Source organism: Carcharhinus amblyrhynchos, chromosome 35, assembly GCF_965287045.1.
Source record: "Carcharhinus amblyrhynchos chromosome 35, sCarAmb.v2.hapA, whole genome shotgun sequence".
NCBI classification, from domain to species: domain Eukaryota; kingdom Metazoa; phylum Chordata; class Chondrichthyes; order Carcharhiniformes; family Carcharhinidae; genus Carcharhinus; species Carcharhinus amblyrhynchos.
The window spans coordinates 15,608,208-15,621,936 of NC_137358.1; the positions used below are offsets into that span (position 1 = coordinate 15,608,208).

At 42.8% G+C, this 13,729-nt stretch overlaps 1 protein-coding gene across 3 annotated transcripts in view; it reads left to right on the forward strand.

The window, feature by feature from the left end:
• Positions 1-13,729, forward strand: part of LOC145361753 (TOM1-like protein 2) — a 90,236-nt gene that overhangs the window by 63,621 nt on the left and 12,886 nt on the right. The gene's annotated exons all lie outside the window — the stretch shown is intronic.

The following is a 13,729-nucleotide window of genomic DNA, read 5'->3' on the forward strand; positions in this document are numbered from 1 at the left end:
ATACACGTCAATAATCCCTATTGGATGAGGACTGAGTGCTGAGGAAAGACTGGATGAAGCTGAGTGCTCAGTGGTAAACTCCTGATAACCAGTTGATGAAACCAGAACCAGTATTTTACAATGTTGCATTTGTTCAGATTTAAACATGACAAATATAAGCCTCCTAACTCCAACCCTTACCATATGTACTCAAGTGATAGCACAGTCTGTGTGCTGTCCACCTGCAAGTATTAACCATAATTTTTTTATTCATTTGTTGAATGTGGCCATTGCTGGTTAGGTTGGCATTTGTTGCCCATCCCTAATTGCCCTTGAGAAGGTGGTGGTGAACAGCTGCAGTCCATTTATTGTTTAATAGTAGACTTCATTAACACTGCAATGAAGTTGCTGTGAAAATTCCCTAATCACCACAGCCCAGCGCCTGTTTGGGTACATTGACGGAGAATTTAGCATGGTCAGTGCATCTAACCAGCACATCTTTCAGACTGTGGGAGGAAACTGGAGCACCCGGAGGAAACCCACACAGACTCCGCACAGAGAGTGACTCAAGCTGGGAATCGAACCTGGGTCCCTGGTGCTGAGAGGCAGCAGTGCTAATCACTATGCCACCATGCAGTCCATGTGGCATACGTAAAATGCACAGTGCTGTTAGAAAGTTCCAGGATTTTGACCAGATGACAGTGAAGGATCGGCAGTATAGTTCCACTTCGGGATTCAACGGGAGCTTTTGAAGTTGGTGGTGTTCCCATGTATCTGCTGTTCTTGTCCTTCCAGGTGGTTGAGGTCATGGGTTTGAAAGGTGCTGTTTATGGAATCTAGGAGTTGCTGCAGTAGATGGTACACACTGCTGCTATTGTTGATTTGTGAGAGCTGTGAATGTTTAACATGTGGACAGGGTGCCATCCAAGCGAGAAGCTTTGTCCTAGATAGACTCCTTGAGTGTTGTTGGATCTGTACTCATTCAGGCAAGCGGAGCATATTCCATCACGCTTCTGACTCATGCCGTGTAGATGGTGGACAGGCTTTGGAGACTAATGTTACTGGTCCAGTTGTGGTGAGTTCAGTTTCTGTTCACTGGTAAATCTCAGGATGTTTAAGGTGGGGTATTCGGCGATGGTATTGCCATTTAAATATCATGGGTGGTGATTAAATTTTCTTGTTGGAGATGGTTGATATCTGGCACAAAATCATTTTTCATTATTGCAAGGAAGGCATTGAGATGGAATCTCAAATCTTAATTGTTAAAGTACAATTCTTAATTAAGGAATGGTCAGTGACCTTGTGGAAGGGAGATATTGGGAGCAAGAATGGGACAGAGAAAATGATTGAAGGTGAAGCAGTCTTTGGCCACATCCAGCAATGCAGTAGAAGAATTGTAAATTACTCACCCTAGTATAGTCTAGAGGTTAGCTGCAAAGGGCAAGATATAATCTGGTCATGCAGAGGACTGTAGGACATTGTGCTAAGAAATCTGTAACTGTTGTAAAAGATAATGTTGCCATAGTCCCGAATGACCATGGGTTGCTCTGCCCTTTGAGAGGGAAAACGGCACAGTCATTAGCACTGCTGCTTCTGCACCAGGAACCCTGGTTTGACTCTGGCATTGAGTGACTGTCCATCTGCGTGGAGTTTACATGTCCCTGTTGTGTCTGTGTGGGTTTCCTCCGGGTGCTCAGGTTTCCTCCAGAGTTCAAGGATGTGCAGGTTAGGTGCATTGGTCATGGTGAATACATGGGGTTGCAGGGGTAGGGCAGTGGGGTGGACCTGGGAAAGATGCTCTTTCAGAGAGTTGGTACAGACTTGATGGGTCAAATGGCTGCCTCCTGCACTGTAAGATTCTATGGAAAGTGTTCCTGACTTGTATTTCAAATTGTGGCATCAACAACTCATGTTTATAAACATAATAAAACATTTTGTGGCACTTCATTTGAGTATTATCAGACAAAATTCTTCAAAAGCCTCAAAAGAAGGTCAGTTGGCTGGACAAAGACAAATACTGTGAATGCTGGAATCTGAAACAAAAACACAACATGCTGGAAAATCTCAGCAGGCCTGACAGTATCTGTGGAGGGAGACTAGACCCCTGGGAGAAAAGGATTTTGACGAAGAATCATCCTTAGTCAACATTGGCTCTATCCACTCCTCAAATGCTGTCAGACCTGCTGAGTTTCTCCAGCATTTTCTGTTTCAGTTGGCTGGACAGCTAGCGAGTGATGCCAACAGCATGGATTCAATTTCCGTATTGGTTGAGGTCGTGAAGGCCCGGCTTCTCCATCTTGCTCCTTGTGAGCTGTGGTGATCCTCGGGTTAAATCACTACCAGTCACTTTTCCCCCTTAAAGGGGAGAACAACCCATGGTCATCTGGGACTGTGGCAACTTTACCTTTTACAGCAGTTACAGATTTCTTGCCAATGTCCGGCTGTCCTCTGCATGACCTGATTGTACCTTGTTCCGATGCAGCTAATCTCTAAAGTAGAGTATACTAGGGTGAGTAATTTACAATGCTTCTGCTGTATTGCTAGATGCGGCCAAAGACTGCTTCACCTTCAATCATTTTTCTGTTTTTGTTCTTGCTCCCAATATCTCCCTTTCACAAGGTCACTGACCATTCCTTAACAAAGCGTTGTTGCTCTCTGGTTCTGGAGTGCATGCGGGTGAGAGGCCAAGTCTAGCATATCAACAGAGAAAGCTGTACTGTGGAAAATGTAGGATAGGTTACAGCTGTGCAACTTGACCCATCTCTGCTACCATTCTGTGTGCAACCCAGTCATATTCTTTACCAGTTACTACAGGATTATTGTTGCACTCCAAGTAGAGCCAATAGCCAGCAATGACAGGAGGGTGGCACATTAGATCATTGTCTGCAGTTCATGCCAACAGGCAGAGGTTTGGGTTTCAGTGCCAGTGTCAAATGGCAGCTAGATCAATTTACAGCTTTACTTTTTAATGAGGCATGTGTGTCACAGATGAAAGTGGGAGTGAATAATTTTCCCCCTGTTTTGTGAGGAAGAATGTTAAACCAACAACAAAGATCCAGTATTTTAATTGGAAGTAAAATGTAAACGTCAATGGCATTCTGTTACTAGCATTTAATCCCCAAGCTCAAAGAAAAGATATCTCTGAACTTCAAGCCTGCATGTAGACCTGTCATTAAGTGTCAGACTTTAAAATCGAATGTTACTTTATTTGTGCCACAATTAGAATGAAGGAAATTGTTACTATTGATCTGAATACTGTAGGATTTCTTAAAATAGGAATGAGGGAAGTTGAGCAAAATTTATTGCACCCAAAGTCTTATAAGAATAAGTTGCCTCTGACATAGTGTTTGAGAGGGTAGGTGGCCCAAATAGACCATGTTTCCCAGTCTGTAGGAATTGCTGGATTCTGACACTCCTACATGTTTCCAAATGAACAATCATTGCTGTTTATAGAAAGGTTACTCGTGATCAGCCAAGCAAGAAGGATGCTTTACAATTAGGTCGTAAGTTTGCAGCAGCTGGTTAAGTCCTGCACGGTCTTTCCTGCAGGAGACGGAGTGAGCAGCTCTGTGCTGCATTTAAAAAGAAATCATTCATGGACATGGGCATCGCTGCCTGGGCCACCATTTATTGCCCATCCCTGAGGGCATTTAAGAGTCAACCACATTGCTGTGACTTTTGGAGTCACACATAGGCCAGACTGGGTAAGGACAACAGATTTCCTTCCCTAGAGGATATTAGTGAATCAGATGGGCTTTTGCTTCAATGGACCATGGTTTCATGATCATCATTAGACTTTTGATTCCAGATTTTTATTGAATTCAAATTTAACTATCTGCCATGGTAGGATTTGAACCAGATCATTACCCTGGATTACTAATCCGGTGATGATACCACTGTGCAGCCGCCTCTCTTCAGCCATTGGGAAATCCATATTGCAGGAGAAGAATACTTAATTGTCGCTAGGGAAGGAGCTGTCCTGTGGATGTTGAGCATGAACTGCATTGTCTTCAATTTCTTTTTATTCATTCGTGGGACATGGATGTCGCTGGCTGCCAGCATTTATTGCTTATTCCTAGTTGCACAAAGGCAGTTGAGAGCCAACCACATTGCTGTAGCTCTGGAATCATACATAGGCCAGACCAGGTAAGGACGACACGTTTCCTTCCCTAAAGGACATTAGTGAATCAGATGGGTTTTTCCAAAATCGACAATGTTTTCATGGTCATCCATAGATTCTTAATTCTTGAGTTTACGTAATAGTGACTGGGCAGGTGCGCCTTATGCCAGGTGAAGTTGCACAGCAAGGACATGGGTGGTTAAAGGTTAACTGTGGGACTGAGTAAAATAAGGAGTAGGAGAAAATTTAATGCTAATACTTTCTCTGAAATACTAGAATGGGCTGTAATCCAACCCGAATGTTCAAATGTCATTCTAAACATTAATCAAACACGAATGGTTTGTGTGAAAGTTATGCTCCTTGAGCTATAATGCAGCCTCCAATTCATTTCAGCTAATCTATCATCTATATATTTCATTCATATTTATTTATTTCCATTTACTAATACTGTGGGACTCCATGCCTCCCTTCTGAAGACAGATTTATGACCTGCGAGTGTTTCGGGAGATAGGCAGTAAAGTGGAGCTAAAGCCACAGCTGGATCTGCGATGATCTCACTGAATAGCGGAGCAGGCTCAGGAGGCCAGATGACCTAGACCTTGTGTTAGTACAGGTCCACATAACCAGAGGATTGTATACAGCACAAATTTTGAGAATTTTTCTGTAAATTGCATTGCACCACAAAAGGACAGGCTAACATTTTTAGAAATGTCTGTTTACTGTACGTAGTTAATAAAAGGAGGAAAAAGAGGATTTCAACCCTTAATTCCTGACCTGATGTTAGAATTTTGTGTAGAAAGCAGATAAGTCTCAACTAAATTTGAAGCAGATTCTCAGAGATCCATGGTACCTAATGGTTGATCACTTGCTTCCTGTTACAGAACTTATTTTCTAAAGACCATTTGTTGTAGTAGGTCATATGTTACCTTTCTGGTACATAGAATCACAGAATCATAGAATTCTACTTGCAGAAGGAGGCCATTTGGCCTGTCAGGTCTGCACCAACCACAATGTGACCCAGGCTCTATCCCCACAACCCTATGCATTTACCCTTGCCAAACTCCCTGACACAAAGGGGCAATTTAGGATGACCAATCCACCTAACCCCGCACATCTTTGGACTGAGAGGAAACCCATGCAGACTCCACACGGACAATGACCCAAGTCGGGAATTGAACCCGGGTCCCTGGCGCTGTGAGGCAGCAGTGCTAACCACTGTGCCACCATGCTGTTGTTCGAAATTTCGCTGTTGCTGAGATGATCAATGTCCGTGTTGGAAATTAACTGTGTCTCTTATTTGTGAATTCTTCCCATATCTGATGCAGCATTAGGAAAATGTGGAGTAGATCATTCAGTTAGGTTGTAGCTTATCCATTCCCTACTCTATTTAGTTCCCTACCCTTGGCAACAAAATCACTTCAGTCACAATCTTGAAAGAGCCAGTTGGTCCCTTGTATCTGTTAATGTTGTAAACCCTGTGACAATTGGGTTTCATTCTCTAGCTGTAATTAAGAGCAGCTAATATTAATTGGGGAAAGGTGAGGGCACATGCATAAGAGCCTGTTCTCACCTGTGTGGGGAGAAATTGTGCGGAAGGGAAAAAAAATGCACAGAAAATCCAGTATAACGAGCTGAAGGCAAACTGGCTCCAGCTTCTTCCTCTACCAGATGCATGCTTAGCACATTATCAGAGGACTAAAATCAAGGTGGATGTTGGAAACTGAATAAGAAATTTACGTCTCTCTTTCTCTCTCTCCTGATGAAAGTACAGGTTGAGGGTGGATATCCACTTTTGGAGAATGAGCAGAGGAAAAATGAGGTGGAAATGTGGACTCTGGTTAGTTCGTTATCCAAGAGAAAGCAAGGTATGGTCTTTGTCAGTAGGAGGAAGAAAGCAAGACTAGAAATAAAATATTTTCAGAGCTGGATTAGGGCGACTTGCATACTGCGAAGGGATTGGCTCTTTTTTATTACAGTTTATGGATAGGATTTACCAGAAAGGCTTCCGAAAGATCATTTAGGTGTTATCAACTTTTGATAAATCTAAGAGATTGACAAAGAGATCTCTAAATCTGTACTTTGAACGCAAGTACATGGGTCATGCACGGATTTCATGAAGATCAGACCTCTGATACTGACGGGAGTTCACTTTCATGGAACTGATTCTCCTGTAGACTAAATGGCTGCTGTTCCATAACAATTATCTTCTGGGGGAGCAATCATTCCCAGCTGCCATCAGGTCACAACCCGATAACTTGGCAATGATACAAAGAATGAAGGATTCCGTGGTTGTTGAACTTTGGGACTACCTGAATACTAGATGCAGACAACGATATAAAGAGTTTCTGTCTGAGGCAGGTGGCACCTTCAGCTGTGTTGTCGATCAGACAGAAAACAAGATTGGAATGGTAACCATAGGTGTATGAACCCTAGAAATTGACAGAGAATGATTAACAGACGTTTTCAGTGTGATTCAAAATATCATCTATGCAGCAAGTTGTCCAGAGTGCAAGAATGGAGTCTTTGAGGTAATGCAGAGTACAGACATTTCTGACACTGAACAATGAGGCTGACTGACCTAAAGGAATTGTATTTGTTAATAGTAGCCTGAGTTCAGATATTGGAACCAGTGAGGAGGAGAAAATAGTCTGCACTTAACTCAGAATACTGTGTTGAAGACAGGCTGACTTCCTTAACATCCTGACGTGGCATCTGATGAACAGCTTCCGCAGCCTTTTGGGGCAGAGAATTCTAGATTCTGCTAACCCTTGTGTGGGGAAAATTGCTTACTGATTTCCCTCCTAAATGGCCTAGCTCAAATGCTAAGATAGTGTTACCTTGCTCCTGATTTCCCCAAAGGAAAATTTCATCTGTATCTACCCCATCAGATCCTGCTTAACATTATTGAACATTTTTGATCAGCACACGTTTACCAGAATCTGTTGAAGGGTTGAATTGATGAGAGATACTATAGCCTAAGCTTTTCCCCTTGGGGCAGCACGGTGACACAGTACTTAGCCCTTCTGCCTCACAGCGCCTAGGACCTGTGTTCGATTCCCAGCTTGGGCCACTGTCTTGTGGGGAGTCTGCACGTTCTCCGTGTCTGCATGGATTTCCTCTGGATGCTCCAGTTTCCCCCCCTCACTCCAAAAGATGTGCTGATCAGGTGCATTGGCCATGCTAAATTCTCCCTCAGTGTACCTGAACAGGCGCTGGACTGTGGGGTTAGGGGATTTTCACAGTAACTTCATTGCCTACTTGTGGCACTAATGAATAAAGTTTGCATAGAGGAAGATTTAAGGGATCTAATTGAGGTGTTTAAGATAAAGGAATTGAAAGAAAAAATATTTCTTCTAAGTGGTAAGGAGATGACCTTAAAATTAAAATTGGACCACTGGGTGTGAGGTCAGGAATCTTTTCTTCATGGAAGTGTGGAACATTCCTTCTCTCCCAAGCAGTTATTGAGTCAGGGTAATGGAGGATGGCTATGCTGAAGGCACTTGGAGTGGAACAGGATATTGGATGGAGCTTGGGTGGAGTTTCCCCATCAGTCTGTGGCTGGAGGGATGTACCACGTTGTGTTTGCAGGGAATGGGGTCTCCACCTTTCGGCAGCATTCCCTGGCCATTCTCTACCTTCCTCGGCCTCTTGTACAGGATACCTGAGTGTGACACAGCAGATTTTGTGCCTGGCCTCCTAAATAGGGAATGATGCTGGGTAACTCTTGAGTGAAAGAAGAGGGAGGAAATTATCTTGGGTAGGAACACCAACTTCATTTGAAGAAATAGATCTGGAAAGGGAATCCTGTGCAATGAGCTGGAATAATCAATAAAAATTCAACCCCTTGCTAAACAGCAAAAGCATGTGAAGCAGCATGTGTAACCATGCAATTATTTGGAGGTGTCATTTCAAAAAAATGCAAGATCTCTGAATTTAATCCTCGGGTACGTGTGCTTGGGTCTATTTTCAGGCGTTCTATTTTTGTTTTGAACCTGTCGTGAGAGAAAGCTCCTTCAGTTGCAAAGTAGTTACCAGTTGTCAGCTTTTGACGGAGATGTACTTGAAATACCTGAAGCCCTTCATACCATTTTTCCTCATCAGTTCGTTAATCATTGCACTTTTCTTCATCATTGACGCCATCGTTCACGGTGGCCCGTTCACGGATCCCCACTTCTTTGAAAAGTTTGACCGCAATAGGCCCAGCCCGGCCTCGTTGAATTGGACTGGGCTAAGATGAGATAGATGGGTTTGATTGAGCCCTTCGTTTTAAGAACATGTGATTTTGAAACTTGGCTCGAGCTTATAAAACGGCAGCAGTGGTTTTGATGGAGGTCCTGGAATTGTTGTACTGCACTACTTATTTAGGTGAGTTTGGAGCAAATGATACAGGTTTTCATCCAAAATGTTACTTCTCTAATGCATTGATCCTGTTAACTGCAGTTGGGTAAAATGACCGATTAAAATTCCAGTATTTTAGTATCCTTAAGTTGATGGCGGATTCTGCATGTGTACGTATTACATGGGCAAGATGGGTATAGAGAAATGCGGCCAATTGGGACTAGCTTAGGTGTTTAAAAAAAAGGGCGGCATGGACAAGTTGGGCTGAAGGGCCTGTTCCATGCTGTAAATCTGACTGTCATATATAGATTTTTGTTAACTCCAATGTATACAATCATATTTTAATGTTTTTATTTATTTATTAGTGTCACCAGTAGGCTTACATTAACACTGCAATGAAATTACTGTGAAAATCCCCCAGTCGCCACACTCCAGCACCTGTTCGGGTGACACTGAGGGAGAATTTAGCATGGCCAATGCACCTAACCAGCACGTCTTTCGGATTGTGGGAGGAAACCCACACAGACACAGGGAGAACATGCAGACTCCACACAGACAGTGACCTGAGACTGGAATCGAACCCAGGCCCCTGGTGCTGTGAAGAGCAGTGCTAACCGCTGTGCCACCATGCCGCCCCATTATTTTATGTGAAATTACATGAAAGTCCCAGCACAAAACAGGGCCTAATTGGCCTAGTGTCAACCATTTAAGTTCCATACAAGCCAACTCATCTAACCCCATCAGCAAATGCTTTTATTCCTTTCTCCCTCATGGCTATCTAGTTACTAGATAAACACATCTATGATTTTTGCCTCTACCACCATGGTAGGGTATCTCAATACTGTGGAATTAACAGCCCGTTCCAGGGGGAACTCTGGAATGTTTCTCATGTCCAGGGCAGTCACAAGGATACGAAGTGTTGCCAGCTCCAGTAGCTTGAGCTCCTGAATTTCAGACTGCTATTTTAAAGGAAGCCTTTGCAAAGAGGGAATGGATGACCAGACAATCAAGGAGGACGAGGCAGCTGGTGCAGTAGTCCCTGGTGTGCACCTTGCTCTCCAGCTGCCCCTTAGGATGTGAAGAGATTAGAGAGGGTGCAGGATAGGAATGGTTTCATTGATGTTGATAGATGGAGAAGTTGGATTCATCCTCCTTGGAAGGTTGCTAAGAGATATGATAAACGTGCTCAAAATTGTGAGGAGCTGAAAAAGAGAATCTGTTTCCATGGCAAGAAGGGCCAAGAACCAGAGCACAAGGATTTAAATTGGCTGGCAAGCAAACCAAAGGTGATGGCAATAAGAAATTGGTTAGGGTCTGGAATTAACTGCCATTTTCAGTTATGGCTTTCACAGCGGTGTTGGATAATTATTTGAAGTGTTACTGGGAAATGGTGGGGGAGTGTTACTATTGCAGAGCACTGGCACAGATAAGATGGGCCAAATGGCCTCCTCTGTTCTATGAACCTACTCATTTCACTCTGGTGAGCAGCCCAAGAGTTTCTTTGTGTGAATAGCCACCACACTTATTGGGACTCATTTTGAGATGTGCGTGAATAAATATTTTTAAATATTGAAGCAAATTGTTCAACAGCCCTATTCAATGGATAAGCAAAAGATGGAATGTATGGACTAGAAGCAGTAATGCATGACTTTCTGTGCCTGCTACTAAAGCTGCCGTACGTGTGCACAGTGCCTCTAACTCTCTTGTTCTTGATTCTGTATCATGGACCGACTGTAGACCTGTCCTATGTCTCCCTTCCTAATTGCAGGCTTTTTGAACTGGGAGCTCCATCTTGGGTGTCGAGGTGTATCATGACCAGTTCAATTTGAATTCAGTTGTCTTGCTGTAAACCAGGAGAGCTTTGATCCATTCATGTATTCAAATAAATCAATCTGATCTCTATAAAATGAAGTGAGAATGAGCTGGAATACTTTGCGTGGAAGTAGGTTTGGCCATAACTTTTTAAAAGGGAATTGGATTAGGGAATTGGAAACACTTTGCAGACCTATGTGGAATGTGCATTGCAGAACAAGACTGATTGAATAATTGCTTTGGAGAGTCAGCAGGCATGATAGGCCTAATTCTGTGCTGTAAGATTCCATGATTGGCAGTGTGGTTTTGTTTAGTTCCGTGGTTTCCTCGCACCAAATTAGCAACTAAGGAGTCAGCAAGGGATCCCGCTTGAGTCTCATTGACTGCTGGAAAGGACACAGTTGTAATGCTGCCTAGTAGCCAATAACATTGGCTCACTGGAGAGTGACTAGTTGGCTACTTGGGAATGTCCATTGCCTCCCGATCAGTCTCAGCTTAATTACGTGTGCTCAGAGGAAGTATGATTGGAAGAGAAAGATAAGGTGAAAGGTCAATATAAGAAAAACTTGCCATGTGTTCAAGTGTGTCATTTTATGTCATGTGATTCTTGTGGCATGATGAGTATCACTTTAAAAGAGGCTGTGCCTGAAGCCTAAAATGGGAATTGAAATGATCTCAATGTTGTATTGGATATCAGACACCTGAATTCTGGATTTGTTACCCCATCACTTCTTGAGTTAGAAGATCTTAGATTTAAGTCCCACTTCAAGGCTTGAGTATTTCATCTAGACTGACCTGAGGGAGAACGATTGTTGTCTTTTAGATTCGATCTGAAACTGAAACCCTTTTTTCTGGTTCTCCTGATATTGATCCTTTCTGCATTTCATCAAATTAAATACTTGACAATTTATTTCAGTGCTGGGTGTGGGACCTTGCGGTTTGTAAATTGGCTGCTGTGTATGTCTGATGACTCTGCTGAAACGTCATTGGCCATGAAACTGTGTTGGATGTCCTGAGTGTTTGAAAGGTTTTGCAAGTGTAAATGCTGAACCTTTATTTGGACAATTTATTACAAATTTGTTTGACTCGGGTTTGTAAATGCTCAGTGTCACCTTTTTTGAGTTTTGACTGCACAGTGCGGAGGGATGGCACAGTGGTCAGCATTGCTGCCCCTCAGTGGCAGGGACCCAGGTTCAATTCCATCTTGGGTCTCTGTCTGTGTGGAGTCTGTACTTCTCCCTGTGGTTGCACGTTTCCTCCCATAGTCTGAAAGACATGCTGGTTAGGTGCATTGGCCGTGCTAAATTCTCCCTTGGTGAACAGGCATCGGAGTGTGGCGATTTAGGGGAATTTCACTGTAATTCCATTGCAGTGTTAATGTAAACCTTACTTGTGACTAATAAACTTTTACAGTGCTGATGAAACTTTACTGTCAACAAGAGTTAATTGTTAGCTTACTTTTGCCTTTTGCATTGGAAATTGGAATAAAGGAACTGGTTTGATAGCAGTGTGATACTTGACCATATGGTCGTCCTTGGCATAGTTAGAGCATCACTTCTGTTGTCCTGTTGCCCTTGATGGGTGCACATTGTACAGGTTCTATGTAGCTGATGGGCTGAATGGCCTGTATGCAAATCAAGTTCTGCACCTGTGCTTTAGTGGAGTAACATTTATCCCCTTTGGTCTGTTCCACAAATCAATGAAATCGTACCTGATCTGAGATTTAAATTCTGTACACCACTTTTGCCCCACATGCCTTAATACCCTTTTGGTTAACAAAAATTCCATCAATTTCTGGTTTAAATTCCTGGTCATTTCCTGAAGAAGGTACCAAACTTTTTACCAAACTTTGCACTTTGAAGCATTTCCTAACATCGTTCCTGAAAGGCCTGGCCAAGTTTCAGGCTGTGCCTTAGTCCCAGACTTCAGTGCAGCAGAAATAGTATCTCAGTCTACTCTATATGTTTCCCCGTCATAATATCCTGAAAAGTTTGAACAGATCGCCCCTTAACCTTCTAAATTACGAAGACCGTAAGATGTTAGGACAGACGACATCTGAATCTCTTGATTAAAGTGAGATATAAAACAGCATTTTGCTTGAGGAAATTAAAACACAATTTCACTTAAATCCAATCACTTTCAAAATGAATGTAGTATCCTTAAAAAATTTGATTTGCCGTTATCCTATTTGTTCTTTACTGTTGATTTTTATGGCCAATTCTGTCACCAGTGGAGCGAGACTCTCATTTGCCTCAGACCCATCAGCTCATTTATTGATTGTCTGGCAATCAATAAATAATGTTGTGGAGATGCCGGCATTGGACTGGGGTAAACACAAAGTCTCACAACACCAGGTTAAAGTCCAACAGGTTTATTTGGTAACAAACACCACTAGCTTTTGGAGCGCTGCGCCTTTGTCAGGTGAGTGAGGAGTTCTGATCTCAAACAGGGCGTAACCAGTGGTTAGCACTGCTGCCTCACCGCGCCAGGAACCTAGATTCAATTCCGGCTTTGGCTGACTGTGTAGAGTGGAGTTTGCACATTCTCCCTGTGTCTGTGTGGGTTTCCTCCGGTGCTCCTGGTTCCTTCCCATAATCCAGAGATGTGCGGGTTAGGTTGATTAGCCATGCTAAATTGCCCCTTAGTGTCATGGAGATTAGAAGGGTGAATACGTGCGGTTACGGGGATGGAACCTGGGTGGAATTGTTGTCGGTGCAGGCTCAGTGGGCCAAATGGCCCCTTTCTGCACTGTAGGGATTCTATAATTTAGGTAGTACCCTTTTCTCATGCAATATAAACTGCTTTTCCCTTTGAAATTTGATACTCTTACATGTCTTGATGCGTGCAAGGCGAAAACTTTGACGGCACGTTTCTCTTTTTCAGCAATCTGTTTAAGATCCATGTTGACATGACAAGAATTGAACTGAATACAGTACTCAGCTGTACAAGAACCTGTTTTAAATGTTATACTTTCAGCATCTAGTGTATTTTTATTCCATTTTTATTTGTGAAATGTTGGCTATCCTGTGATGTGCCCAAGTGATCAGCATTTACTTGTGTTCTATCAACAATTTGCAATTAAATGTAAATAAACACAATAATTAGGAAGGCTAATAGAATGTTGTTTATTCTAAGGGAGATGTATACAAAAGTAGAGAAGTTCTACAGGACACTGGTGAGACCACATCTGGAATGATGTGTACAGTACTCGTCACATTTCTCAGTTCACTTCAGCTAGCTCTACATTTATTCCCATACAATTGCCTTTATTTAAGGTTAAAATACTAACTTTGGATCCACTTTTTTTTCTGGTGGCACAGTGGTTAACACTGCTGCTCACAGCGCCAGGGACTTGGGTTCAATTCCTGACTTGAGTCACTGCATGGAGTCTGCACATTCTTCCCATGTCTGTATGGTTTCCTCTGGGTGCTCTGGTTTCCTCCCACTGTTCAAAAGATGAGCTGGTTCAGTGTATTGGCC